Genomic DNA, 27935 nt, shown 5'->3' with positions numbered 1-27935 from the left:
TCGCTCCTTTAATCACGGACCCGTTATTGGGGCATAACAACTCTGTGGTAGTAAACAAACCCATATCTTAACGAATGCAAACAAAAAATGATCATGTAATCTTGTGAGGGTGCTAAAGGACATATTTCAGAACTTCCAGGATAAGGCTAGCTCAAAAAAAATCCTATTCAAACTTCCAGATGTTTCTCTACCTTGCAAAAAAAAACTATTCTTTGCTACATGAATACTTGTCAAAGTAGGTCACCGGAATATTTTCTCTGGAGCATATTCTACAGACTAACCCGAAAGTTCTGTTGACAACTTCCTTCCTTATTTCCTGCTGGCCTTCCTTTCTTTTCTTCTTATTTGAACCCCAAGATATACCAGCCATTAGGCTGAAAATAGAAAGTTCAGAAAGGTACATCATTTTGTCCTTAAGGAAGTACAGATTCATAGGAAAGAAGGAAAAAAAATATAGACTTGCTATGTGATTAAGTGTTATAATGCAGTTATTTCCAAAACTCTGGAGGAGTACACGAATAAAAATGCCTTTTGAAATTTTCAAAAACCTCAAAACCCGAAAAAGGGGGTCTGGGAGTCATACCTAAAGAGGTATGGATTTCTTTATGAGTTGATCGAATGTTCTAGGATTAATTATGATGATGGTTATACTATATGAATTTTCTAAAACCCTTTGAATTATACACTTTAAATGTGTGAATTGTATGGTATGGGTGAATTATATTTCAATAAAGCAGTTAGCATAAAAAAATAAAGGAAGAAAAAGAAAAAGGAAAAAAAAATGAAAATACTCAGGAAAGATTCAGAGTTCCATTGGAAAGAAATTTGTTAGGTGACCAGATGGGTATTCATATCACACTTGTATATATTTGATTATATCAAAATAATACTTCAAAGATTTTTATTTTGGATCTAAGTGAGCTCTACGATGAGAGCCCGTGGCAATTCCCACAGAGATCCTGATTCAGAATGTCACCTTTAACATATTTAACAGGAGACCCAGGTGGAACGCATGCTGGTTCCAGCTCTCTACCCCTCCCTGGGTCTGTGCTGGTCACCATGGAGCATCCAAGGGCACTGTCTGATTAAAATTTGGAAGGATTTGTGCACTGAGTTAATCTTGCATGAGGGAAACTTGCTCCAGCCGCAGCACTGGCCAGGAGAAGGATGAGGGACACATGGGATGACTGACTGGACCCATCCCAGAACGAATCAATAAGCCAACTACGTTGAGATTAGAGACCAGTGATCCTATTGGCCATGTGCAGTGTAGATCAGCTGAACCCCAGCCACGGGACAGCAGACGTGGAATCTAAATAAATTGCATGGACACGTGGCTGTTGTATCATAAAATCATGGATATTTCACTGATCCAAAGCCCAAGAAGTATGTGCGATCAGGCAAGCTGAGGGCACATTTTTCTGGCCCTTACCCTCACCCTGTTTCTTCCTCTCTAACTCAAATGCCAGTGACGGATCCTGACGCTCCAAGTGTAACTGTCACTTCTGCGAGGCTCGCTGCTCAAGGCACTACAAGGACAATTGTTGTGTTGGGCTCAATTGTAGTGCTCAGGGCACTACATGGACAATCGCTCTAAAAGCTAGGGCTGGAGGAATGGAGAAACGCCCAAGTCTTCCTATTGGTAGACAGAAAAACATCAAATCATTTTCTCTCATTACCACAGCTTTATCCTTGGCCTTTTGCAGCTAGTCAACATCTGCATCTCAAAGCTACTTCTCTTGCGTGCCACAGTGCAGAATCGATGACATTGATCCCAGGAAACAATAGTGGCCTTTGCCCACAGAGACAAACTCATTTTTCTCTCTCTCTAAAACCTACGCTTCTTTTTCAAGTTCATGGGGCTCGTTTGCTCAATGTGGAGCATGTGCTCAAGGAGAAGGAGAGGGACGTGGTTGCTGTTAACATTTTTATTTCCCTTTATGTGGGGTTTTTATCTATGTCCAATCCACTGTTATCTCTGTAAAGGATTAACATAGGATTTAATAGCTCGTATTGCTCTTCAGGGTCTCCTAGGATAAACGGAAGTCAGAACTTAACTTTGATAACACCTGCAGAATTGCAATTATTCAATTTGATTTTACAATTTTCTGTTTTATTGCATCTGTATTCTCTAGTCCCCAGTGTTTGTCACAAAGTCAAGCATATGCTCGGTGGATACTTTTATATGTCTGAAAATAAATCAAAATCTTTACAGAGAGAATTTAGATTACAGATTCAAAATCAGATAACCTCTAAATGGTCCTGAAATCCAGTTAATGAATGACAACTTCCAATGCCATAGATAGATACATAGATAAAGAGGTAATAAATACCTAATTAAAAGAGACAGGGTAAAATGGGTTTTTGTTTTGTTTTGTTTTGTTTTGTTTTAAATGAGAGTTTTGGAATTAGATGAACTTGAATTTGAATCCTGATTCCACTATTTCCTATGTGTTTTCTTGGCAAATTCCTCTATGATTTATGTCTGTTACCCCATTTGTAAAATACAGACCATGAAGACCTCACAGAATTACTATAAAATTAAATTACTTATGTCAAACACTTAGTATATTCCTTGTGCACAGAAATGTAATGGTTCCAAATCTGAATAACTTTTAAAAGGCCTTCCAGATAATTTTTGTGTTTTATACAAGAAATAGAAAAACACACCAGTTTTAAAGGAAGAGTATATCAATTCAGAGATATTATTGCATTAGGTTTTAGAAAATTACTTTTGATGAATTAGTTGCTCTGATTCACATAACCACAAAAACAGCATATTTGTGGTTGTTCAGAAGCTCCAAGGCCCACTTTACGGGAGCAAAAGAGATTCAATTAAAGAGTCCATGAGGAGGAGGAAACTTGGAAGAGATGTAGGACTTGTGGGAGCAAGGTCCACTCTCCTTTCAGGGTGCCCCTCACATTTCATGAACATTTTCTAAGTGATGGGGTTGGAGAATGAACATAAACCCTAGCCACATGGCAACAGAGCCCCACATAGTCCCACGGATGTCATAGCAGCAAATTGTGTCCTTTTTAGCTCGACGATAATAGCCTTCAAATTGAACAAAGCCCTTCACCTTACACGGTGTTCTATCTCCATGTAATCCATGGAAACTGGGCCCCCCACATTGATCCATATCAAATGACATCTGAGATTGCCATGGCTCACACCATCAACACTCTGGAAACAACTGCTGGAAACACTGCATGAACATGCTTACGCACACATGCATGTATACACACACACACATGCCCTTTCCTCACAGAAATAGTGGTCACCTTGACTAAACATTCATCGTAGGATCAGGAACAGACATTAAATTCCCCCCAAAAAGCACAGTCTTGAAAAGTATTCTGACCTGGTTCCAGGAATCACAAATTTACATAAATCAAAATATTAAAATTGTGATTTTGTAAAGAATATTCCAGAAATGATAACTATATTTAAAATAATGAACAGAAAGACAGCATCCATCATGAGAGACCTGACTGGCACTCCCTTTACATGGGGTTTAGACTAGATATTTAAAAACATAAAGATTGCCAATCCCTATATACTTAGATTGCCCTAATTCTGTCAGCAAATCTATGACCTGGATTTCTCTGGTTTTACAAGATTCCAGATGATTCCAGTTCCAGTCACGAAAACCACTAGCTTGAATCAACTCTTGGACCCTTCCACTGCTCATGTTCTGTGAATCAGCCAGGTGAGAAGTCTGCAACATCTATCTTGAGGTGCCTGACTTGGCTACCTGGAGAAGTGCACCTTCTTTCTTCAGCTGTCCTCAGATGTCCATCTGAAAGCTGCGAGCCAGGTGCGAGAGGCTATCCACCCCAGCCAGGGGTCAGCGCCTCAAGAGTATGCTTTTTACTACGGTCCCCTGTACAAACTTCTAAGTTTTTCTCAGGGTCCACATGTGACTCTAATGAGTCTAGACGTCAGTTACTCTGAGCTCTCTCAGAGGCTGATAATCCCCAGTAGTTAAGAAAGCGGCTCAGAGGCATCTGTAAAGGTCAAAGGCTCTATTCCACTGATTCCACATTCTTTCCTTCTTGGAACCCCAAGTCCCTTTTCATCCAGGTTCCGTGAACTGGCCCTCCTCCTGTGCAACGATTCCAGAACCAGGAGACAAGGCTACAGCTTTGTCGAGTGGATAGGACTAAGGCCTTGTTTACCTAATAAGTACCCCCCCAGCAAAGGGTGTTATGATGACAGCACCGAGTACACGGCCAGACACATAGAAAGTGCTCAGCGAATGTTCACTCAGTAACACAGGGGAACCAGTCTGGCTGTGGTTGCACAAGGATGTTGGTTTCCTGCCCTCTAGGAAGATTTCTTTTAAAATCAGTCATTTGACGAATATTCATTGCTCACATCAACCACGGGAATTCTGAGCTCCCCTGGCTGGGCTCTAAGAGGATTAAGTAGCCAAAAGATGCATAAAGCAGCTCAGAAAGCTGCAGATAGTTGTCTTGACATGTTTAAGCCATAAGTCAACAATCAACAGAGATGGGCTGTCTGTACTAGTTAAGAAAAAAGGGTGATGTGCAAGTTTCACAGAACCCTGTTCCGCTCCTCGTGGAACTCCCACCATGTAGACACTGAGGGCAGGTGTGCTGTGCCTAGTGAATGCGCTGCTTCTGGCAGAGAAGAAGCTGCTGAACAAAGTCTACATCCTGAAGGATATTAACTGGGGCTTGAGGAATTAGCAGAAGAAGGGAAATGGAGGGAACAGGACAAAGGGAGAGAAAAAACCTTAAGGGAGGAAGAAAAGTGAGTCCAAGAGTGTTTAAGCCATCAATCAAGGTATACTGTTCTCCTGAGTTACAAACCACTCTTCTCAATAAGCTGAAGTATCTTTCTTAAGTCCTTTCTTCCACCATAGTGGGAGAGTAATTGTTCCTATTTTATAGTGTCAAGGAAGTTAGAGAATTTGTAAGACTCCAGAATAATTCAAAACCAGAAGTTTGAGAGCTGAGATGGATTTTCCAGAAAACTTTTGGCTCAGATGCCTGACTTTGGATAAATAATGTTTAATTTTCCCCCTATTTTATAGGTAACAGAAGCTCATATTAGGACTGTGCTTATAGATGTGAAGGGGCTCAGGAGAACATAACTTGGTCCACTAAACAGTGCTTTACCAAAATCTGCTCATAATGTTGATTAACTTAGGTGACTTCCAAGTCATTAGAATTTCTTTCAAACATTTAGTGAGTGATTTCCACATGTCAAGTTCTGTTCAAAGTCTTTTAATCCTCACAACAACCTTGTGAAGTATAAATATTGTTAGTATTTCCATTTTCTAGAGAGAAAAAGCACAGAGAGGTCTAGTAACTTGCTTGAAATTGCACAGTCAGTAAGTGTCTGGGTCAGAACTATGAACCCAAGTACTCTACTCCTTAGCCTGGACCCTCTGTGTCTATGCTCCTGTACCTATCAATTTAATATCCTATTAATACATTCTTTTTAAGGAAGGAACCACCTTCTAAAAGAGACCATGTATAGAATGCCCTATAATCCCATTACAATACAAACCCCCCAGAGGTGTATGAAAATTGAGAGCTAAGAAAAGGTCTGCCTCAGCCCTGCTGCATTTTTCTCGGGAGTATGGTGGCTGAGAGAAGGAAACCTACCCAAAGCATCACCCCAGAGACAGATGAGAATTAAGCATAATCATTTCATTCTGCTCTGGTGCCCGTCTTATACTCACTCTTCATCTCCCCGTCCATTTGTGAGCCTACGTTACAAGGTCCTCTATCCCCAGATGGGTCTGTGCATTTTTCCCATTTCTCTGAAGGGCTACAGGCCAAAATTTATCATTCGTTAAGAAGTGACAGGGTCCATCCAGGGCTGATATGTTCCCAGAATAGCAGGTCCAGCAGATCCCACAGCACCTGTCCTTGTGTCTCCCATCAGCTTGAAGACTCCCGTTCCCCCCAGACTGAAGCTCCATGAAAACAGGAGGATATTTACTCTGTCCACCTTCGCACACACAGCCTTCCCAATCAAGCGTCCTCAACAAATACCTGGGGGATACAAAACATGCGTCTAGCCCATGGTTCTCAGCAGAGCTTGATTTACGCACACGCTCTCCCAGGAGACATGGGGACATTTGCTTATGTCTTGGAGACATTTTTTGGTCGTCACAGTTCAGAGGGGTGGAGAGCTTTTAGGCATCTACTGGGTAGAGGCCAGAGATGCTGTTAAACACACAGGAAGCATAGCACAGCCTCCTTAATGAAGAATCACCTGAGCCAAAGTATCAGTACCATGGAGGTTAGAAGCCCTGCTCTAAAGCAACGTCACCCTTTGATAAACAAACAATAAACTGGGAACTGAAGCAGTGAAATTTCCTGCCTGATCTTGAGTATTAGAGTGGTAGCAGGTCCAGACTCAGGGCCTAACTCCCAGCCTGGGGTCTCTTCCTCTTTGGTAAATAGCCCAGAGATCACACAGGTCTCTGCAGGGCACACGTGTGGCTTCTTGGGCCAAAAGGCTCACACTAAAAAAGACAATCTTAGATTATAGCATGATTTCCTGCTGTCTATTTTTACTTAAAAAAGAAAAAAAAAAACCTGCATAGCTCAGAATATACATAAAATAGGCAAATGTTGCATACATACATACATATCTTTAACTGTTTTTTTTTCCCTTTAGTTTCCCCCAAACTGATGAGACTGTTTTTTCTCAGTCATTTTTCTAAAGATGGATTAATGGTTAAAGAGGGCAAAATTAAGGATGTGGGGTGGCTCCTCAGCACACACAACGCTCACACTCTCACTTGCTTTCTCTCTCTTCCTCTCTCTCCCCACACCACACTTGAAAGAGTGCTCTGAAATAAATACGCAAGTTCAAAATTAGTCTGATCACTTCAATTGTGGCATTTTTCAAACTTGAAGCAAGATGACTTCGGCTCAAACACCTCCTGGAATCACAGAGTATCCCCCCAAACAACTCATTTTCCCACTGTCTGCAGGTCCAGGGGGCAGAATGGACCACGAGGAGAAGCAAAATCTTCGAGAGACGACATCTCCGCCATTTACTCAGGCAAGTTAATTAACCTCTTTGAAACTGAATTTTCTTTTCAAAATGGCAATTTTTTAAAAGGAAATAATTATAGGGATGTGAAAAAAAATACTTAAAAGACGAACTGAGTTCGTTCTGAGAAGAGTGAGCACACACTTGTTGAAGATAATAGATGTCTGTTCTTTACTGTCGATGGAGCTTTTACTTTTTTTTTTTCTTCTTCTTCTTCTTTTTATCTTTCAGGAGATGACTAAAAATACCAGGCAAGAATTAACAGGTAAAATATATTCCTCCTCCTTCTCTTCCTCTCCAGTCGGTAATCTCAAATTCTTCAGACACTACAACGTGTTAAGTAGGTTGCTCTGGGAGTTAGCTTAGTGACTCCTGTCACCAGCTCCACGGATCCCAGGGAACACTGATTACCAGGTGGTGAGGGGTGGGGAGGGCACACCACACTGGGCACTGGAGGGGACAAGGGGAGAAACAAATAGGAATATCTCTGATCCAGGCCCTGCCCTCAAGAAGCCACCAATTTCATGAGGAGCCGGACGAGGGCACACACAATCAGAAAGCACACAGAGTGGGGTGTGTCCTCTCAGGTGGTTGCAAGCTATTCATTCCCTGATTCAATGGCAGATTCCATCTCTGTCTGGGAACCAAGGAGAAGCTTCGCAGAAGTGGTAGCATTAGAGGTGACCCTCCAAGGAGGGTCTCTGAGGCATTTGAGTAGAGCTGTCAGGGAGACGCGGATTTCAGCAGGGGAACAGCCTGGTTACAGAAGGTAGAGCAACGGAATGTTAGGAGAATGGTGTCCCAGGGGGGCAGGTGCTTTGAAGGGGATTAAGTGAGCTGAAAATGAAAGGAAGACAGACTCTGAAAAATGGAAATGTGCTTTAGACTGATGGATTGATTGATTCTATAGGCAAATGATAGCTGCTTCTGATTTTGGAGTAGTGGGGACTATGAGCAGAGATGGTTATTCTGCAGCACCAGGAAGAACAGATTGGTTCACTGGTATAGGACAGGGAAGACACCATGAAGTTCTTAAACTGTGACCTGTTCATCTATCCCGTGGTTTGAATTAGAACCAGGGTCTGATATTTGTAAGTCTTAAAGGTCATCTGGTGCAAGCTTGCACCCCAAGTGTAGGAGTTTCTGGGGTTACACAGTCAACCTCAATGCCTTTGGTGTTAGGAGGGTCACTGGGACCCAGAATGACCCAGGACACGAGTGGATGGCCCATGGGCTCAGGAGGCAGAAAGACATAAGGGGAAGACCACGCAGGCCTGATCTTGAATCTACCTTGGCCCCTATGAAGCAGAACAAGATGGGACAGATATTCTCGGAGTTGTGGTTTCCTTATATGAGAAATATGAATAATAACCTTTAATGTTTAAGATGCAATGACAGTGGCTACCACTATAGTAAGCATGGTAGACTCGACCCTTGATCCCTTCCTCTTGGTCTGAACCAAAATCTTCCTCGTTGTTACATCCATTCCTGGGACTTAATTTCACCTTCTAGAAGTGCCCTGAACATGTTTGCTAACCAATTTCACAAGATAGATATTAGAAGATAAAGCTGTGTGGCCACAAGTTAACATCACCCTCCTCAGATAACACAATTTCCAAAGCACTTATATTTGCAACCCTAATATACACCCTGTGTTGATGTCTAAATCCTTGGTCTTCAATATAAAACCATATCCCTACGTTGGACCAGGGATAGGGGAAGTAGGTTTTCTCAAAAGCAGTCCTAATGATCTCACTCCTGCTAATGAGTGAGTTTGCTTGGCTGAGAGGGGTGAGGGGACCCGGCTGACGGTCTCTAGAGAGTTCTGACCCCCTTTCTTATTCCTCCAGGCTCTGTTCTGACAACTTCTCAAATGCAGTCTAGGACAAGGCACTGGGAAAAAAAAAATGAGAACCACTGGTGTAAGACACATGGATCAGTGTTCGGCTGACTACCCAAAATAAACTAAGACTAACAAGACGAAAATAACTCCAACACTTCATGTTAAAGAGGCACCGATGAGCTCCTATTCAGGCAGCACAGAAAACAGGGCTGTGGTTCTGGGTACAGCTAGCCCGGCCTGGGGAACTGAGTACGGCCCGGCACTGAGGCAAGAAATTAAACCCGAGGGAGAGGCCCAGGTTGGCCCCACTAGTGTGGGGCAATGAGTCGTCTCTGCCTTCAGCAAACTGGAACCTCTCTACCAGCCTGACCCATGGGCTGCCGCAAATATATTTAGCAACACTCTGTATCCCAGAAAATCCATGAGCCAAGACAGTGCAAACAGAACTTTAATTACAGAGTGGGGAGAAGAGAAAAGTTGGCTGACCAGTGGGGATTACTTGTCATGAGTGGAATAAGGGGGAAACCTGAATTCTGTCTCTAGACAAATGTAATCACAGGCCAACACATTATGGATAGATGATAAAATCACATTATGGATAGATGATAAAATCACAGGCCAACACATTATGGATAGATGATAAAAATCACAGGGTGGTCAGGAATGAGTAAAGCAATCTAAGGTGAGAAAATGGGTGAGGCTTGTGATCATCCCAATTTTAGGACTGGATTCTCTTAAAGGTCAGCCATTTTCTTTATCTCAAATGAGGGACTCCTGGATTAATTAATGGCAAAATCACTTCCAACTATCATTTTCCCTGATACATACCGTTCATACACACAGCTCAATGTGTCCATTTTCCCTATTGCCTCAAAACCAATTCAACTCACTACTCTTCATACCATCAGAGTATCCCCCTACACGATGCTTATTAATTAAAGAGAAAATTTAAATCTCTATGGTGGGAAAACCTGACAAACATCACCTAAATCAAGCGGTCAAAGATTATCTCACCAGAGGGACGACTGAGTGATTCAGTCACTTGAGCCTCTGACTCCTGGTTTCAGCTCAGGTCATGATTTCAGGGTTGTGAGATGGAGCTCTGTGTTGGGTTCTACACTCAGTGTGGAATCTGCTTGGGATTCTCTCCATCTCCCTCTGCCCCTCGCCACCCCTGGCTAGCACACACAATCTCTCTCTCTCAAATAAATTAATAAATAAAATCTTTTAAAAAATAAAATAAAAATCTTTAAAAAAAAAAAAGATTACCTCACCAGTAAAAAAAGGTATCGACAGCACGTACCTTCTGATGCGATGCACTGGGAAGGGAATAATATCACCAACGTGGAGAGATCGTCCCAATCATCTCATCCACACCAATGCAGTGTATTTGGGACTGTCTTTTCTGTACTCTGTCTTTTCTTGGAAAAACCTACTTGGACACTCGCATTCCTTAAAGCAGGGATACCTACGGATACGGAAGCTGAAATACCATGAATTTAGCCGACTTTATCAACAGTCATCACAAAATAGAATCACGTTGATGCAAAATGAGCCCTCACTCTACTTGAGGGAAAAAATTCAATTAGCAACAGCATCATGTAGAGCCACCCGTGGTTATGGAGATTCATGACTCATTGCAATCGAAAATTGCCTGTAGTGGTGGTGGTGCTATGTCCCTTTTATTCTAGCTTTGTGAGCCCCCAGCAACCATGCCCGGTTTCCACCCAACACAAAGCAAAATGAAACAAAAATCCCCAGGGGTTAAAAGACCTAAATTGGATTACAGTCACACCATTTAGAAAACAAGGGTTTCCTGGTAATTGCATTCAGCTGAATAAATATCCTTACATTAGCTTATGGCCCATTAGTATTCTGAGGGTGATTATTTTTACTTAAATGTGTCTGCCTCTGAATAAATGGGGAAAGGGTAGAATGATACGAGGTTTTGAGATGAAACAGATAGTCTGTTCAGTAAACTAGAGTTTTTGGCATGGAGCTAGAACTGTGGGTGAGACAGAGGTGACACAGAGATTTATTTAATAATGCTCTTCGCATAGTTATCTACTGAAAGCATAGACTCATGGTTTTCAAACTTCGGTGCATCCCTCCAGCCAGGAGCCAGAAATACGAAGGCTGAGGCTCTTCCTAAACATTCTGTATCAGAATCTCAACAGGTGGGACTCAGGACACACGGCAAACACAGCTCCCAAGTAGCCCAGTGAACAACCAGTTTGGGGTATACTTGTTCCAAATGTTCACCAGTCTTATTCTAAGTCATCAGTAATGATTCAAGCACAGATTGAAGTAAAAGGACAAAGTCCACCACTGGAGATGGACCGAGGTTCAGCCCACGATGGCTCATGAACTAAAGTTGGCCCAGCACTTGTTTTTGCACATAAAGTTTTATTAAAATACAGCCACGCCCATTCGCTTACAAATTATCTATGCCAACTTTCTTGCTAAATGGCAGAGAGAGAAGTTGTGACAGAGACCATATGGCCTCAAACCCTAAAATATTTACTACCTGGCCCTTTATAGAAAAAGTCTGCCCTGCTGATGCCAGGGACTGAGAGACAAGGAAAGTAGGTAAATAAAGAGAGAGGCTGGTAGAGTTGCTGGCTGCTGGAAAATTGTCATCTCCCTTCTCTGGATTTTTTCCTATGTGATCCGGGGGATGGGGAAGGTGTATACTCTATCTTTTCCAGCTTTACTGAGATATAATTGAGTATACATGACATTGCATAAATTTAAGGCATACAACGTATAGATCTCACACATTTATGTACTGTGAAATGATTCCCTCATAACACTAGTTAGCTCCTCTCTCCTCACGTAACTGACTTGCATGTGTGTGTGGCGAAAACTTTTAAGGTCTACCCTCTCAGCAACTTTAAATTATATGATACAGTATTGTTAACCATAGTCACCACAGTGTGCATTAGAGCCTGGAACTTACTCATCTTATAGGTGTGTGCCCTTTGACCAACATCTCTCCTTATCTCCTGTCCCCCACCCCCCACCCAGCCCCTAGCAACCACAGTTCTGTTACTGCGAGTTTGGCTTCTTTCCATATATAAGGGATTTCACACATAAGTGAGTTCATACAGTATGAGTCTTTCTCTATCGGACTCATTGCACTTAGCACAACACCCTTAAGTGCCATCCGCAAATTTGTGAAGAGCAGGGTTTCCTTCTTTATCGTGGCCAGATCGAACTCCACCATGTACACACACAGTGGCTCTTGATCAGACATTCTGCTTCAGAATCTCTAGGGGTGGGACTCAGGAGCCTACATTTCTGACACAGGCATCCATTCTTGGCTATTGTGAATAATGCTGCCATGAACGTGGGAAGGCAGATAGCCCTCGAAGACCGTGATTTAATTTCCTTTGGATGTTTATCCAGAAATAGAATTGCTGGATCATATGATACTTCTACTTTTAGGTATTTTTGGGGTCTTTTTTGTGTTTTAAGTAACCTTCATACTGTTTTCCAAAGCGACTGTACCATCTTCCTTGGATTCTAATCTCAGCTCTGCCCCCTACTAGGAGAAATTGACTCCCTGAACTTTCATTTTCTTTATCCATAAAACACAGAAGGATTGGATTAAATAAAATAACATCTAAAGGACGGGCACTATTGCCGTCATTGTACTAGGTATAAAGAAAAAAGATTAATAAATCATAGTCTTTGTCCTTGGGTTGCTCAAACATGATCTCTGGGTTCTATTTTATCTTTAACTTAAAAAGCTGAATTGTATAATTATTAAGATTGTGGGTTCTGGAGTCAGATCTAAGACACTGTTTAAAACTGGGTCTGTCATCTACTAGCCATGTGAGCTTGAGAGAGCTCTTGATGCTCTTTAAGCCATTCAGGAAAATGGAGATAGTATTTACTACAAAGTACCAAGGTGAGCCTAAACTAGACAATGCAGGTAAAGTGCATAATGCAGGTAAAGTGCTCAACCCAGCTCAGGTTTATAATACATTGTTAGTACTAGTATGATTCACGTTCTAGCAGTGCTTAATCAATGGAGACACCACTGGTTAGAGCCACAGTTCTCTCCACAGGATTCAGCACCCACTAAATAGCAGTAATGTCCTTCAAGTCAATGGAAGAAACAAAACTGCCCCCATTTTCAAACATGGAGAGAGAAATGCTATTGCCTCCTGGTTGAGAACCACTTAGGCAGGAAAATCCTTGAGGCCTTGTTTATTTCTATGCTCTCCATCCAACACCGTGCCTAGCACAAAGCTCGATAAACACTCATAAAAGAAAGGAATGAAGGTGAATGAATAAAACTGTATGACTTTGCAAATATGCTTTATATGCCACCATTATATATTTATACCTTTTGCTGTACACGATTCTATTAGGTTTCTAGAATTCCTCATTAAATTGCAAATCGTTCTGAGGGAAAGTACTTCCAGCAGTTATTAACCAACATCAAGGTGGCTGAATGCCAGCTGTGACAAAGGCCCGGCAGGAGTAGTTTATAGGACAGAGGGAAAGAAGGCAGACTGGTGTTCAAGTATATGGTCAAAATGGAAAGCTCTATATGATCACTAATAGTGCCTCTGCGTGAGTTTTGCATGAAGATAAGAATGTACATGTAATGGGGGCCCAATGGGAGATGGATCTTTTACCCGCCTCCCCCTGTATTTTAAAAGAAATTGAAACCAATGGTCATTTTGCATTTACCATCCTCCTCCTCCTCTTTTTTTATTAAGAAGTAATCAAAATGTCCAGTAATAAGGGGTTTGGGATCATTATAGTATGTTCATATGATGTAATATGTTAAGACTATTACAAATCACGTTTTCATGAGGTAGTTAATGACATGGGAGAATGCTCATGACATAATCTATATACACAGAGAGGGAAATGGGGAGGAAACACACTAATATATTAAAAATTGTACATCTCGGGGCGCCTGGGTGACTCAGTGGGTTAAGCCGCTGCCTTCAGCTCAGGTCATGATCTCAGGGTCCTGGGATCGAGTCCCACATGGGGCTCTCTGCTCTGTGGGGAGCCTGCTTCCTCCTCTCTCTCTCTCTCTCTGCCTGCCTGTCTGCCTACTTGTGATCTCTGTCTGTCAAATAAATAAAATCTTTAAGAAAAAAAAAATTGTACATCTCTTTGTGATGGGATTACAAAATATTTTAAAACTTTTACTTTTTCCTTCAGTTTCTAAAATTTCAAGTACCTCAGTCAGTCAGAAAAACAAACAAACAAACAAACAAACAAAAACCCACAAACAAAGAAATAATATTCCTGACTGTATTTTCTTATTGCCAGCAACAAACATGAGTCTGGCACAGCATCTAGGTTATGGCTAGTATTTTTGAACAGTCTTTTTCTTTCACAATTGTTTTCAACAATTATTTGAGAATTTTAAATTTATAGTTTCCCTCCCCCAGTATCACAAGATTGGTTTCTGTGGAAAGAAACACAGGATTAAACACATCGGAATATGAGAAGAACTCTGAATTATATGTTACAAGTGATTTCTGTACTCAACTCTCTTCATTTGGAGTCCAGATCATGTCCAGAATTGTGCCTTGAAGCCCACCCCTCTGAGGCTCAACTTGTCCTTACATGTCTGATAAAACATCTCACCAGAGGATGCTGAGGGGCCAGTAACTGGTCAACCTCAGAGCTCCTGAGGGCTACAGCCCTTCTCATCCATATGTCAGCACTGGGTTAAAGGCAGTGACGTCTGAGAGAGAAGGTTTAGGGAAATCCTACTCCACCTCCATCCTCTGCTTCTGATGCCTAGAACTGTGCCTGGAATCTTGAACATGCTCAATATTGTCTTTCTTTCTCACAGATGCAAGCTATACCCCATATAACTTGCTTCAATAATTAGTTTTCCTGAGATAACTAATCTTAAATCCTCTTCTCTCCTGTTTATTTTTTTTAATTAACTGAATTATTCTCATAATTTCCTAGCAGTTCCTGCCCCAGCAATTGTTTTTCCCCTCAACTACCTAAAAGTTAGTGTTCTCATAACTGCTTTGATTTTCTTTCCAAAGTGCTTTACTCTGAAGAAGACATCCATTCTTGTGGCTTCAACAATAACACATTATCTTCACTTGAATATTTATCATCAGAAACCCCAAACTCACAAAGTTAAATTCTATAAAAGTATTTACCAGAGAACTGACAATTTATAAAAATTTGTCTCTACTCAAACATCCTTCCTTATTGAAAACAAATGTCTCCTAGTCCATCAAGACAAGTAAGGCAGTCATTCACTGACTACTGCATGGAAACATACACTAGTACCACTAACTACAGAAGAAATCTGTCTCATAGTAAAATTGCACCTCTTGTAAAAGATGTAGTATTCCATGAGGTCAGAGGACAGCTGAAACACCTCCAAAGGTACTTGTATAAGAGAACCTGGAAGAGTTACTTCAGTGGACAAATGAAGAAGACCAATTTATAAAGATAATGACAGAATACCGACTTCAAAGGCTTCCCAGAAAATTATTCAAGTATCAAAAAATTAGGAGAATTTCATGGAAAAAAATAAATGAACCCTCAAATATTTTTGCAATATTTATTCTCCTTATAATGATGCCCTAAGTGTAAAACAGAGTACTTGAATAGCTAAAACAATCTTGAAGAAGAAAAAAATTGAAGGTCTCACACATAATTTCAAGCATATTACAAAGCTGCTGTAATCAAAACAGTATGTTACTAGTATAAAGACACAGAGACCAAGGGAATATAATGGCCTAAAAATAAACCCTTACAGATATAGTCAGGTGATTTCTGATAAGGATATCCAGACTATTTTTTTAAAGATTTATTTATTTTAAAGAGATAGTGTGTCTGTGTGTGTGCACACTGTGGGGAGGGGCATAGGGAGAGGGAGAGAATCTCAAGCAGACTCCTAGCTGAGCACAGAGCCCCACATGGGGCTCGATTCCATGACCCTGAAGTAATGACCTGAGCTGAAACCAGAGTCAGATGCTCAACAGACTAAACTGCCCAGTTGCCCCATGTCAGGACTATTCAATGGGGAAAGGGCAGCCTTTCAATGAATGTTGTTGGTAAAACTAGATATTTACATGCAGAAGAATGAAATTGTACCCTTATATTATCTACAAAAATAAACTCAAAATGGATCAAGGACCTAAATGTAAGACTTAAAATTGTAAAGCTCCCAGAAGAAAACACAGGGGGGAAGCTTCACCACGTTAGACTTGTCAGTAATTTCTTAAACATGTAGGACAAAATAAAATGTCCTCAACCCTCTTGGGATCCCTGGCTGAGCTTGAAAATTAAACCGATAAACACAGATTTAACAAGAGAAAGCACACCAGTTTATTTAATGTAAGTCTTGGGTGACATAGTCACCTTCAAAATGAAACTGAGACTTGAAGAAATGGTTAAACCTGAGTATTATTATGCTGGGTTTGAGGAAAAGTGGACAGTTGTGGAGAAATACGACGGGGCAAAGCAATTATAAAGTAAGTGTAGTAAACTGGGGGAAATTTAGCAAGGTCTGTTGGTGTGAATTCTTTTCGGCATTCCTTTATCTTCAGAGATGAGAATGCTCCTTTCCTCCAGGTACGGAGGGATATTTCTCACACAGGATTTTATGATCTGCAATTTTCTCCAATTCCTTCAGCTTAAAAATACTGAATATGCCAAGGTGCCACATTTTGGGGTAGCATGCTCTGAACTCCATCTGATATGATATCAAAAGCTTAGTCAACACTGGTAAACACTGATAAGTTGGGACCCACAGAAATTGAATTTCCAGCATTAAAGGACAGAAGAGAGTAAAAAAACAAACACTGAAATGGGAGAAAATATTTGCAAATCACGTATCTGATAAGGCGTTAATATCCAGATTATATAGCCAACTTTAAAAATGCAACAACCACAAAAACCAAACAACCTAACTCAAAAATGGACAAAAAACTTGAATAGACACTTCTCCAAATTTAGATGAACTAGACATTTTTCCAAGACATGTGGATGGCCATTTATAAGCACATGAAAAGGTGCTCCCTGGGAAATGCAAATCAAAACCACAATGAGATATCACCTCACACCAATTAAAACAGCTGCTATAGAAAGAAAACAAGGAAAAAGAGGTGTTGGCAAGGATGTGGAGAAACAGGAACACTCGTGCACTGATGGTGGGGATGGAAAATGGTGCAGCCACCGTGAAAGAGTACGGTAATCTCTCACAAAACTGGAAATAGAATTTCTGTATGTTCTGCCAGTTCTAAGTCTGGGCATAAACAAGAAGTTTCCAGGAGCTAGGGGGAAAGGGACATGGAAAGTTGTTATTTAATGGGTACATAGTTTCAATTTTAGAAGGTGAAACAGTTCTGGAAATTGGTTGTACAACAGTGTGAACAGAGTTAACCCTGCTGAACTGTACACTTAAAAATGGGTAAGGTAGCAGATTTTACATTATGTGTATTTTACATTTTTTAAACAATTTTAAAAGTTTAGAGGAAACTATCATAAAAATCTAAAAGGATATTGCTTTCAGATTGCTTGCCAAAAAGAGTCTAGATTTTCAGTCCATGCTAAAGAAGCAAGATTGGATTCTTTCCTGCGTGTGAGATCTACGCGTGAGAGAACAGTCAAAACTCTAACCAATATGCTAATGATTTATTTAAAAAGATTAAGGGATAAATATGCATTGATATGTTTTTTAAAAAGTAAAACAGAGAGAAGATTGTCATAACTGACTAGTGCACAAGTTTACTGGGTGTATGGCAACAACAACAAATAAGCAATTAATTATTTGTTCATTCTAAGAATTGGTAATTATAGTACCAATTATAGCATAGCTATACATATAGTAAAAATTATAGTACAAATTGTTTTAAATATAAGATACAAATAATTGTTTGTAATTATATGTTCTTTGGAGGTCCCAATTTAACCAGTTTTCACTATTTATCATTAAATATTCATCTTGACTGATGTGGATTTATTTAAATGGTCTGTTTCCAATATAAATGGACTTTGGATAACAGAGACTCCTTCAATTATGTCCTCTGTGCAGATGACTTCCCACTCTATCTCTGGACCTATGCAATCTGAGTTTTCCAAATGTCCCAAGACATTTTACTTAACACGTTTCTCCATTAATTCAAATTCAAAGTAAAAAGTCATAACCATCATTGCCCCTCTAAATATTACTTTCCTATTTTTCAATGTCATTATTGATGCCCAACCAACTGATATGAGAATAGCAGTGTCATTCTGTCTACTGACTTCCATTTGCTCATTTAATCAGTTTCCAGACCCTGCTGACTTTACTTCCGGAGGGCATCTTTCCCTGCCCTGTTCCATTCCCTCAGTGGTTGCCTTGTTCTGGTCTTTATCACTCAGGTCTGGATGAGAACAGAGAGTCTTTTTTATGTCTTTTGTTTATGTCTTTCGTCTCCTCACTTTTCTGATCTTTTTCTATTCTAACTCTACCCAAACAGCACCGCCAGGTTAATCTTTCTAAACTGTAGCTCTGCTCCAATCAAAACAAAAATTGTATGCACTCTCCCTTGAACGTGTCTCTCTCTTCTGGTTTCTTGGCTTTTGCATCAGTCCTTCTCCTTCAAATTCCCTCTTCCAAGTCTCCAGTCTCTTCAAAGCCTGCCTAGATCCCAGTGCTGTCTTTCCTGATGAGCTCGAGCTAAGTGTTTTCTCCCCAGGAACACATTCTGCCTACATCCCTCAGAGGAGAAATATCCATGCATGTCAACTCTAGCTGTTTAGAGCATAGAATCCAGAAGGGGGAGACTGGATACTTCCTAATCGTATAATCTTGAATAGAACTCTCCATGAGTATAATGATTACAAACAGTTGTAATTTGTTGAACACCTACTGTGTGCTAAAGCTCTTTATATTTATTACAACTGCCATCATTTATTGAGTACTTGTTGGGTACCAGATCCTAAATAGCATTACATAAATCAATCCACATAAAAACTCTATGAGGTAGGTAGTATTATTAGCCTCATTTTTCACATGAGAAAACTAAGGCAGAGAGAAAATTTAGAACTTAACAAAGATAGTCGCTTCTACTAAGTGGGAGAGCAGGGATTCAAACCCAGACAGTCCAGCTCCTGAACCTGTACTCCTCACCACTACCCTGCATTGCCCTCTGATATGCCGTTTAATGTGACATAGATTATTTTGCCCACTTTGAAAAATGAGAAAAATTAAATTCAAAAAAGTTAGAACTGCTAAGATGTGGTGAGTGGTAATGGGAGACTTTGTACTCAAGTCTGTGAGACTCCATTAAATGTTATTTTTTATTATGCTTGTGTTCTAGAGATTAACATGACTACTTCAAAAGTTATTGTGGGAATTAAACAGGATCATGCAGGTGCTTTATAAATGTTAATAAACTACACTGAATGTTGGGTTGAGTCCCTGCGAGCACATTTTAATGCTGCCACCATGCCTATTAGTTTTAGAGAAACAGTCTCTGATCTTTAATCCATACTCTGTTGGTCTTTCTATTGGTTTAGAGATGTAGTAATTTATGTATAAATTAAATATATGCATTACTGCACTAATAAATCTTGATTCTATCTCTTATTTAGTAATTGGTCTTATGCTAATTTCTTATCTGTGCTCCAGCTTCCTGATCCTTTAAATGGGGACACTGGGATATATATATTGGGTGTTGTGAAAGTTAAAATAATTAATATATGAAAAGCATTTAAAACAGTGCCTGGTATACAGAAAAATGTTTAAAATGCCAGATATAATTATTATGATTGTGTCTATTATAAAACACACAAAAATGAAATTTAAAGAAAATAAAAAACATGAGACAAATTTTATTTCCTAAACTTTTATGCCTTACCTAAAATATTGCTAATACTAATTTTAGCAAGAGAAATACAATTAAATATGCTCTGTTGTTTTTGAAAGTCTGGACACAACATTTTGTGGTACAGTGATTTCATGGCCTAGTTCAAAATCCATTTCATTTCTTGATTTTACTAACTGCCTAACTGAAAAAATATACTTCACAAAGGAAGTCCTTATGGAAAAGGCATATTCATATACAAGTAACCATATTATTTATTTGAATAATTTATAGGTAAAATACACCGATCTTCATCTCAGGAACAAAAATCACATAATGATGGAAATATGTTTAAACATATTTTCAAAATTCTTTCTCCAAAGCATGAATTTCTTTCAAAAAGCTGTTATTTTCAGGGATACCTGGGTGGCTCAGTCTGTTAAGCATCTGACTTGGGCTCAGGTCATGATCCCAGGGTCCTGGAATGGAGTCCTGCATTGGGCCCCTTGTTCAGTCCACTTCTCCCTCCACCTGCCACTCCCCCTACTTGTGCTCTCTCTCTCTCAGACAAATAAATAAAATCTTTCTTTTTTTTTTTTTTTAAAGCTGTTCTTTTCTCATGTATTATCAAAAACATCACCTTTACCTCAAAGGGATCAGCTAAGTGGATACATTTCATCATAAAATCACTGTCAGATTATCTATTACCAATAGTTTTGTTTGTTTGTTTGTTTTAGTGTATGTGCTGCCGAAGCCAGCACTAGATATTATTTTTAATCCCATGATATGTCTGAAAAAGAGTCCAAAAGAGAAGAACAAGATTTTCTGGTCTTCCCTTTTTCTTGTTGTTATCTTGGGCTTGAGTTATCAGTATCACTGTTTTAAGTAGGCTCTACACCCAGTGTAAAGCTTGAACTCACAGCCCCAAGATTAAGTGACACATGTTCTATGGACTGAGCTAGCCAGGTGCCCTTGTTAGTATAATTTCGACCTGTGGATTTTTTGCAGGAAATATTTTAAGTCACTTATATGTTTTAAGAGGGCTAGTATATTAAAATCAGTAAAACACTGTATAAATATATTTCATCAGGAACATGTGAACTGGGGACACCTGGGTGGCTCAGTGGGTTAAGCCTCTGCCTTCAGCTCTGGTCACGATTCCAGGGTCCTGGGATCAAGCCCCACATCGGGCTCTCTGCTCAGCAGGGAGCCTGCTTCCCCCTCTCTCTCTGCCTGCCTCTCTGCCTACTTGTGATCTCTCTCTGTCAAATAAATAAATATATAATCTTAAAAAAAAAACTTATTAAAAAAAAAAGAACACGTGAACTGCAATATGGCACCATGCATTCACAGCAAATGAATGGAAGAGTTGGGCACCACCAGCCTGAGTTCTGGAGTCCCCATCCTTGCAGTGTCCTTGAAGACCGATCAACTAACTTACCTATTTGATGCTGGAACCAGGAGCAGTCCATATATTAAATATTGGTAAAGCCTAGCATATTTCTACTTTCTTAAGATAAAATATAACCAGAAATTGAAATTCTAATATTTTCTTCACGGATATTCTTGCATGTCCCTAGAATGTTCCCATCCCTGTTTGGAGACTACCCCACGACAGCTGTGTCCCACCAACAGCACCACCACGTGGTCGAAAAGAATACCACGATGCATGCTTTTTCCGAGACCTGTTTTTCCCACTAAAGAGACACGAGCACCACCAGCTTTCCTCTTTCTTCTGTCCTTCATTGTATTTACCACTAAACTCAAACAAATTAAGACATATTATTTTATTTATTTTATTTTTTTTATAATTTTTCAAAAATTTTTTATAATCATATAATGTATTATTAGCCCCAGAAATACAGGTATGTGATTCGCCAGGTTTATACACTTCACAGCACGCACCATAGCACATACCCTCCCCGATGTCTATAACCCCACCACCCTCTTTCTACCCCCCTCCCCCTGGCAACCCTCAGTTTGTTTTATGAGATTAAGAGTCTCTTATCATTAAGACAAACATATTATTTGAAACTACATCTCCCTCTTGTTTCACTTATAATCCCCATGTACGTTCTTCCTACTCGTTTATTCCTGTTAGCTGAAAATTCATCCTTGCATATAAGCATGAAGACAGTATTAGTTACACGTCAGCATCCAGAAAATAAAAACTATACATTTTTATCTAAAATTACACGGTAATTCTCAATTTCAAAGCCATCACAGATTTTTAGACATCTCCTTCACAATTCCTATTTTTCCCATAAACTTCTAGCCATATCCTCATCTTCCCCTAGTTGCATCTGTTTGCGTGAAGCATTAGCCTTCAAAAGACATGCTTCCATCTTTTTCTTATTCAGTTGTAACACTGCTGTTTCAGGAGTCTCCATCCTTGGTAAGATGGAGTAAGCACAATGCATTCAGTCTCTTTCACTGAACACAGCTACAAAACAGGGACAGAATACACAATAAAGCTACTCAGAGACTCTGAGAAATGAGCAGTAGCAGGAAGATTGGGAAACAATATCAGAATTTGAACTATCACCAATCAATGGTGATTTATTCATTTTTTTCTTCCTTAGGTATCTCCCCACCTGAGTACAATGTAGCCTGAAACCAGCAAGTAAGTATCAGCAGAGAGATCTCCAGAAGAAGCCCTTAATTTGGCCTCAAAAAGTGCAAACAAAGTATGTAAATTTCCCTCATCTTTTTTTTTTTTTTCCCTTCTGTTTCATACCCTGGTCCCCATGCAATACTCTGGTAGTGGTGGCAGCGGTTCCCCATGGAAGCCCCCTGAATGGGGAGGGTGTTGAGGGACCCTTCCTCTCTGTGGAACTACAATTCCAAGAAGGTGGGATAAAACCATTTCTGCTCTCTCTCTCTCTCTCTCTTTGTCCTCCCAGAAGTTGGCCCCAGACATGGACAAAGTCACAGAAATGCGAGGCAGGGGAGGATTAACTCAAGCCCCAGTTTTCTAGCTGAAGGAGCAAAAGGAGACACCCAGGGAGCAAATATCAGTAGATTGCAAAAAGGAAGGAGATCAAGAAACTGATCCCATAAAGTTACTTATAAACTCATACGCATTCCCCCAAGCTGTATATGCATGGGTGTGCTCCTAATCAGCGTACCAAAGAATTCCAGAACTGGACACACCAGCCACTGCCCACATCTTAGCCTGATCCCTGCATGCCACACACATGATCTAACCAGACCTGCAAAGGCTTTAAACCTGAACTGACATTGGAACGATAGCCCACAGAAGAAAGGATGGAACTTGTAGCCTGAACCTAACCAGGACAATTGCCTGATGCAACAGAAACTCCCCATCCACATAGGAAAAGATGATCAATCGACAACAACCCCAAGATGACAGTGTTATGGGCTGAACTATTTTTCCCCCAAAACTCATCCACCGACGCCTTAACCCCTAGAATCTCAGAATGAGACTGAATTTGGAAATAGCTTCTTTTAAAATGTGATTAAATTAAAATGAAGCCATTGCAGGGGGGAAGGGGGTTCTAATACAATCTGACTGGTATCCTTATAAGAAGAGGAAGCTCAGACACACAGAGACCCCAGGGACACATGTGCACAGAAGAAAAAGCATGCAAGACACAGTGAGAACACAGCCAAGCACAAGCCAGGGAGAGACACATTGGAAGACACCAAACCTGCCAGAGCCTTGGTCTTGGACTTCGTTCCTCCAGAATCTTGAGGAAATAGATGCCTGCTGTCTAAACCCCTAGTCTGTGGTCATTGCTATGGCAACCCTAGTACACTAATACACACAGGTATCATAATTTTATTTTTCATTTTTTATCATGTTTAGTATGTTATGATAGTCACCATACAGTACATCATTAGTTGTTTTTTTTTTAAGATTTTATTTATTTATTTGAGAGACAGAGATTACATGTAGTCAGAGAAACGGGCAGAAAGAGAGGATGAAATTAGTTCCCTGCTGAGAGCCTGACGCAGGGCTCGATCCCAGGACCCTGAGACGATGACCTGAGCCGAATGCAGTGGCTTTAATCCACTGAGCCACCCAGGCGCCCCACATTATTAGTTTTTGATGTAGTGTTCCGTGATTCCTTGTTTGCATATAACACCCAGTGCTCCATGTAGTCTGTGCCCTCCTTAATCCTCACCACCGGGCTCACCCATTCCCCCCACTCCCCTCCCCTCTAAAATCCTCAGTTTGTTTCTCAGAGTCCACAGTCTCTCATGGTTCGTCTCCCCCTAATTTCCCTCCCTTCAGCTTTCCCTTCCTTCTCCAAATGTCCTCCATGCTATTTCTATATCTCACATATGAGTGAAACCATACGATAACCGTCTTTCTCTGCTTGACATATTTCACTCAGAATAATCCCCTCCAGTTCCATCTGTGTCGAAAAAAAAGTTGGGTATTCATCCTTTCTGATGGCTGAGTAATATTCCATTGTATATATGGACCACATCTTTATTCATTTGTCCATTGAAGGGCATCTTGGCTCTTTCCACAGTTTGGCTACTGTGGCCATTACTGCTATGAACATTGGGGTACAGATGGCCCTTCTTTTCACTACATCTGTATCTTTGGGGTAAATACCCAGGAGTGCAATTGCTGGGTCATAGGGTAGCTCTATTTTTAACTTTTTGAGGAAACTCCACACTGTTTTCCAGATAGTATAACTTTCTGATAAAGACTTAAAAGCCTCTATTTTTAAAATACTACAAACAATAGCAAACATTCTTGAAACAACTGAAAAAAAAATAGACAATCTCAGTAAATAAATAAAATACCAAAAGTATCAAATGGAAATTTTAGAAACAAAAAGCACAGTAACCAAAAACTCTATCAATAAACTCACTAGAGAAAATCGTCAATGAACTTAATAATACATCAATAGAAGTTATCCAATCCAAGCAACAAAGAGAAAGGGGATTGGACACAATTTAACACAGTCACAGGGACCTGTGGGGCTATTGAAAAAAAGAAAGAAAGAAAGAAAGAAAGAAAGAAAGAAAGAAAGAAAGAAAGATTGATTGATTGCTGGAATCCTAAAAAGGTAGGAGAAAGAAGATGGTGCTGAAAAAATATGAGGAAATAATGACTGAAAATTTCCTCCGTCTGGTAAGAGACTTAAACCTACAGATTTAAGAAAATGAAGCAAAACCCATACAAGATAAGCCCTCAAAAATCCAGGCACATCCTAATCAAACTTTGAGAAACTAACAAAGAAAAAAAATATTTAAAGCAGCCAGAGAGAAATGATGCCTTGTCTATGGGTGGGGAGGGGGGCACTTCAAATGACAGATTTCAGAAACCAAAGAAGCTAGAAGCACTGGAGCTCTCACAAATGACACCCAACACATGACTCATAAAAAAAAATTATAAACTGAACTTCATTAAAATTAAGAACTTCTGCTCTGCAAAAAACATTGTTCAGTGATTGAAGAGACAAGCAACAGACTAGAAGAAACTAATTAGATATCTGACAAGGGACATGTATATGTATAGATAGAACTCTCTCAACTCAAAAGAAAGAAAACAAAAACCTGATTTTTAAAAATGGGCAGAAGAACAGAGGATACTGGTATGGCAAATATGCATATAAAAAAAGATGTTCAACATGATGAGCCATTAGAGAAATGTAAATTAAAAGCATAAGATGCTAATGCCTATCTATTAAAATGGTTAAAAAAAAAGAAAAGAAGAAAGATACTAGTAGTACTGTTAGTGAGGATGTGGAACAACTGAAACTCTTGTATTTTGCTGATGGGAAAGTTAAAATGGGACAGCTGCTCTGGAAACAGTTTGACGGTTTCTTAGAAACATACATGTGTCCTAGAAGTCCTCAGAAATTCCACTCCTGGGCATTTCTCCTTGAAAAATGAAAACTTGTATTCATTCAAAAACCCTGTACCTGTTTGTTTACAGCAGCTCTATTTCCAGTTGCCAAAACCTGGGAACAACCCAAATGTCCTTCAGTGGTCAGGGGGATACACAGACCTAATATAATGAAATACCACACAACATGAAGAAGGAACAAACCACTGATGAACAGAACAACGTGGCTGGACCTCAAAAGAATCAGAGAAAAGACTGTTCTCAAAAGATCCCATTTATGTAATATTCTTGAAGTGACAAAAAACTAGTAATGAAGTGATCCATGGTTTGCCAGGGGTAGGGGTGAGGGCTGCTGTCACAAGGTAGTTTTGGGGACACCATAACTGTTCTGTAACCTGACTATGGAGGCGGTGCCATAAATCACATGTGTGCTCAAATTTGAAAAAACCATACACCTCAAAACTGTCAATTTTCCACCATGATAATTTAAGAAATAAAATTAATAGGGTGGCTGGGTGACTCAGTTGGTTAAGTGACTTGCCTTCAGCTCAGGTAGTGATCCCGGAGTCCCAGGATCGAGTCCTGGGTTTGGATCCCAGCTCCACGGGGAGTCTGCTTCTCCCCTCTCATGCTCTCTCTCTCTCAAATGGATAAATAAAATCTTAAATAAATAAATAAATAAATAAATCAAAATAAAATAAAGTAAATGAGGGAATATATTCTTCTGTTTTATTTAGTTATTCGTTGGGTAACATTATTACTTTTCCAAAAAATGCCCATCGTCAGCTATTACTTACATTATTGGAGGAATGAGCCTTTGGCAACAGGCCTGTAAATCTAAATACAACTTATAACAGTATTTTCAGCAAAAATTGTATTTTGAGTTACCCTGACAAAGACAAAGGGCTTCGTTCAAAAGTCAAAGAAGCAAGATGAGGCCAGACCAAGACTAGCAGGGGGGCTGGGAGTCAGGATGAGAGCTGCGTGCAGAAAACAGCCCCAGGGACAGTGAGTGGCCTGGGGTGCTCAGGGAGACAGGAAACGAGGCGGCCCAAAGAGGGGAAACATCAGGCCTGGGGGAGCTCGAGTTTTCAGTAAGTGGTTTATTTACCTTAAAGAGGCTGAAGAAACTACTTCAGAAAGGAAGAGACTGAACTTCTCAGTCACCAAAGGTTAGTTAGTTCGGCTACTCTCGGCCACCTGGGTTCTTCCCTGCTGGGGCTGCCAGAACAGAAGGCCACAGACTGGGAGGTCTACATGTATTTCTCAGGGTTCTGGAGGCTGGGGGGTCCAAGATGGAGGCTCCAGCCGTTTCAGAGTCTGGTGAGGACCACCTCCTGGCCCACAGACAGCATCTTCTGGTTGGGACCTCACATGCCAGACGGGACAAGGGGCCTCTCTGGGGTCTCCATCATCAGGACCCTGATCCATCCCTGACCGTTCCAGCCTCCCGACCTCATCGCCCCCCCCCCCCCCCAAGGCCCCACCTCCTCAGACCATCCCACTGAGGGTTAGGATACGAATATATATGAATATTGGGGGGACAGACGCGTTCAGAGCATCATACCACGCCCTCCACAGGTAAGGTGGCACCAGAGCTAAATGCGGTAAATTCTAGAAATAACTTTTTTTTTTCTTTTTGTCACAAATACAGATACATATAGACCGTGCGTGGGGTGGGGGAAGGGGGTGTTGGTGAGGACAGCAGGGAGGCGGCGGCCCAGGGGCTGTTCCCACTGAGGCTCGGCTCTGAGCAGAGCGTGTCAAGCACAAGCCAGACCTACCCGTTGGGGTGATCCCGGCGGGACACGCCTCCTGCGGGGACTCTTTCCAGGTGCTTTCTGTGCCCACGTTCAGAGTCATGCTTGGCAAAAGCCAGCTAATCTTCCTGGGCAGGAAGGTTCTCCGGGCGTGGGGGGCAGGGCTGCGGGTGGGTGGCGTTTATCCAGAGGGCCAGAGTGCAGATTCTGCCAAAAGTCTGCCCTTTGTGCCAGGGGTTGTCTGCGCCCACGAGGCAGCCGCCTGGAGCCAGAGTCCGGAGCTCGCCGCGAAAGCCCTGTGGAGACGGAGCTGATCCTTCCGGCTGCCAGCGGCCCGCTTCCCAGGCAGGCTGTGGGAGGAGGTGATGGAAGGGACAGGACTTCCGGTTGACCCTGGAGCAATCGGAGACTCCCCACCCCCTCTGCCGGCCTGGGGATGTACATTTAGTCCAGCACTGCCACAGTAGGAGCGGCTCAGGGGTGCAGCCGGAGGCAGGGAGGTGCTGGTGGCTGGTCCGAGACCGAGCCCCGCTATAACTGCTAAGATTCTGGCTGGTCTGTGCCTGGGCTTGCGGGGCCCAGGACAAGCTTCATGGGAGCCGCCACCGCCCTATCTGGAGGGGCCTGCCTCTTTCTCCCCGCTGCGCTCCCTATGCAG

At 41.0% G+C, this 27935-nt stretch overlaps 1 long non-coding RNA gene across 1 annotated transcript in view; it reads right to left on the bottom strand.

The window, feature by feature from the left end:
• The window catches only part of LOC123391469, a 197318-nt gene extending 169703 nt beyond the window's left edge, over positions 1 to 27615 (bottom strand). Inside the window, exon 1 of the long non-coding RNA XR_006606180.1 lies at positions 27302 to 27615. This is a non-coding gene — a long non-coding RNA (uncharacterized LOC123391469). The remainder of the gene's footprint in view (positions 1 to 27301) is intronic.
• Positions 27616 to 27935: the final 320 nt, after the last annotated feature.

Source organism: Mustela putorius, unplaced genomic scaffold (assembly GCF_011764305.1).
Source record: "Mustela putorius furo isolate JIRA1106 unplaced genomic scaffold, ASM1176430v1.1 tig00000228_pilon_pilon_pilon, whole genome shotgun sequence".
NCBI classification, from domain to species: Eukaryota; Metazoa; Chordata; class Mammalia; order Carnivora; family Mustelidae; genus Mustela; species Mustela putorius.
This window is presented reverse-complemented; position numbering and strand designations above follow the sequence as displayed.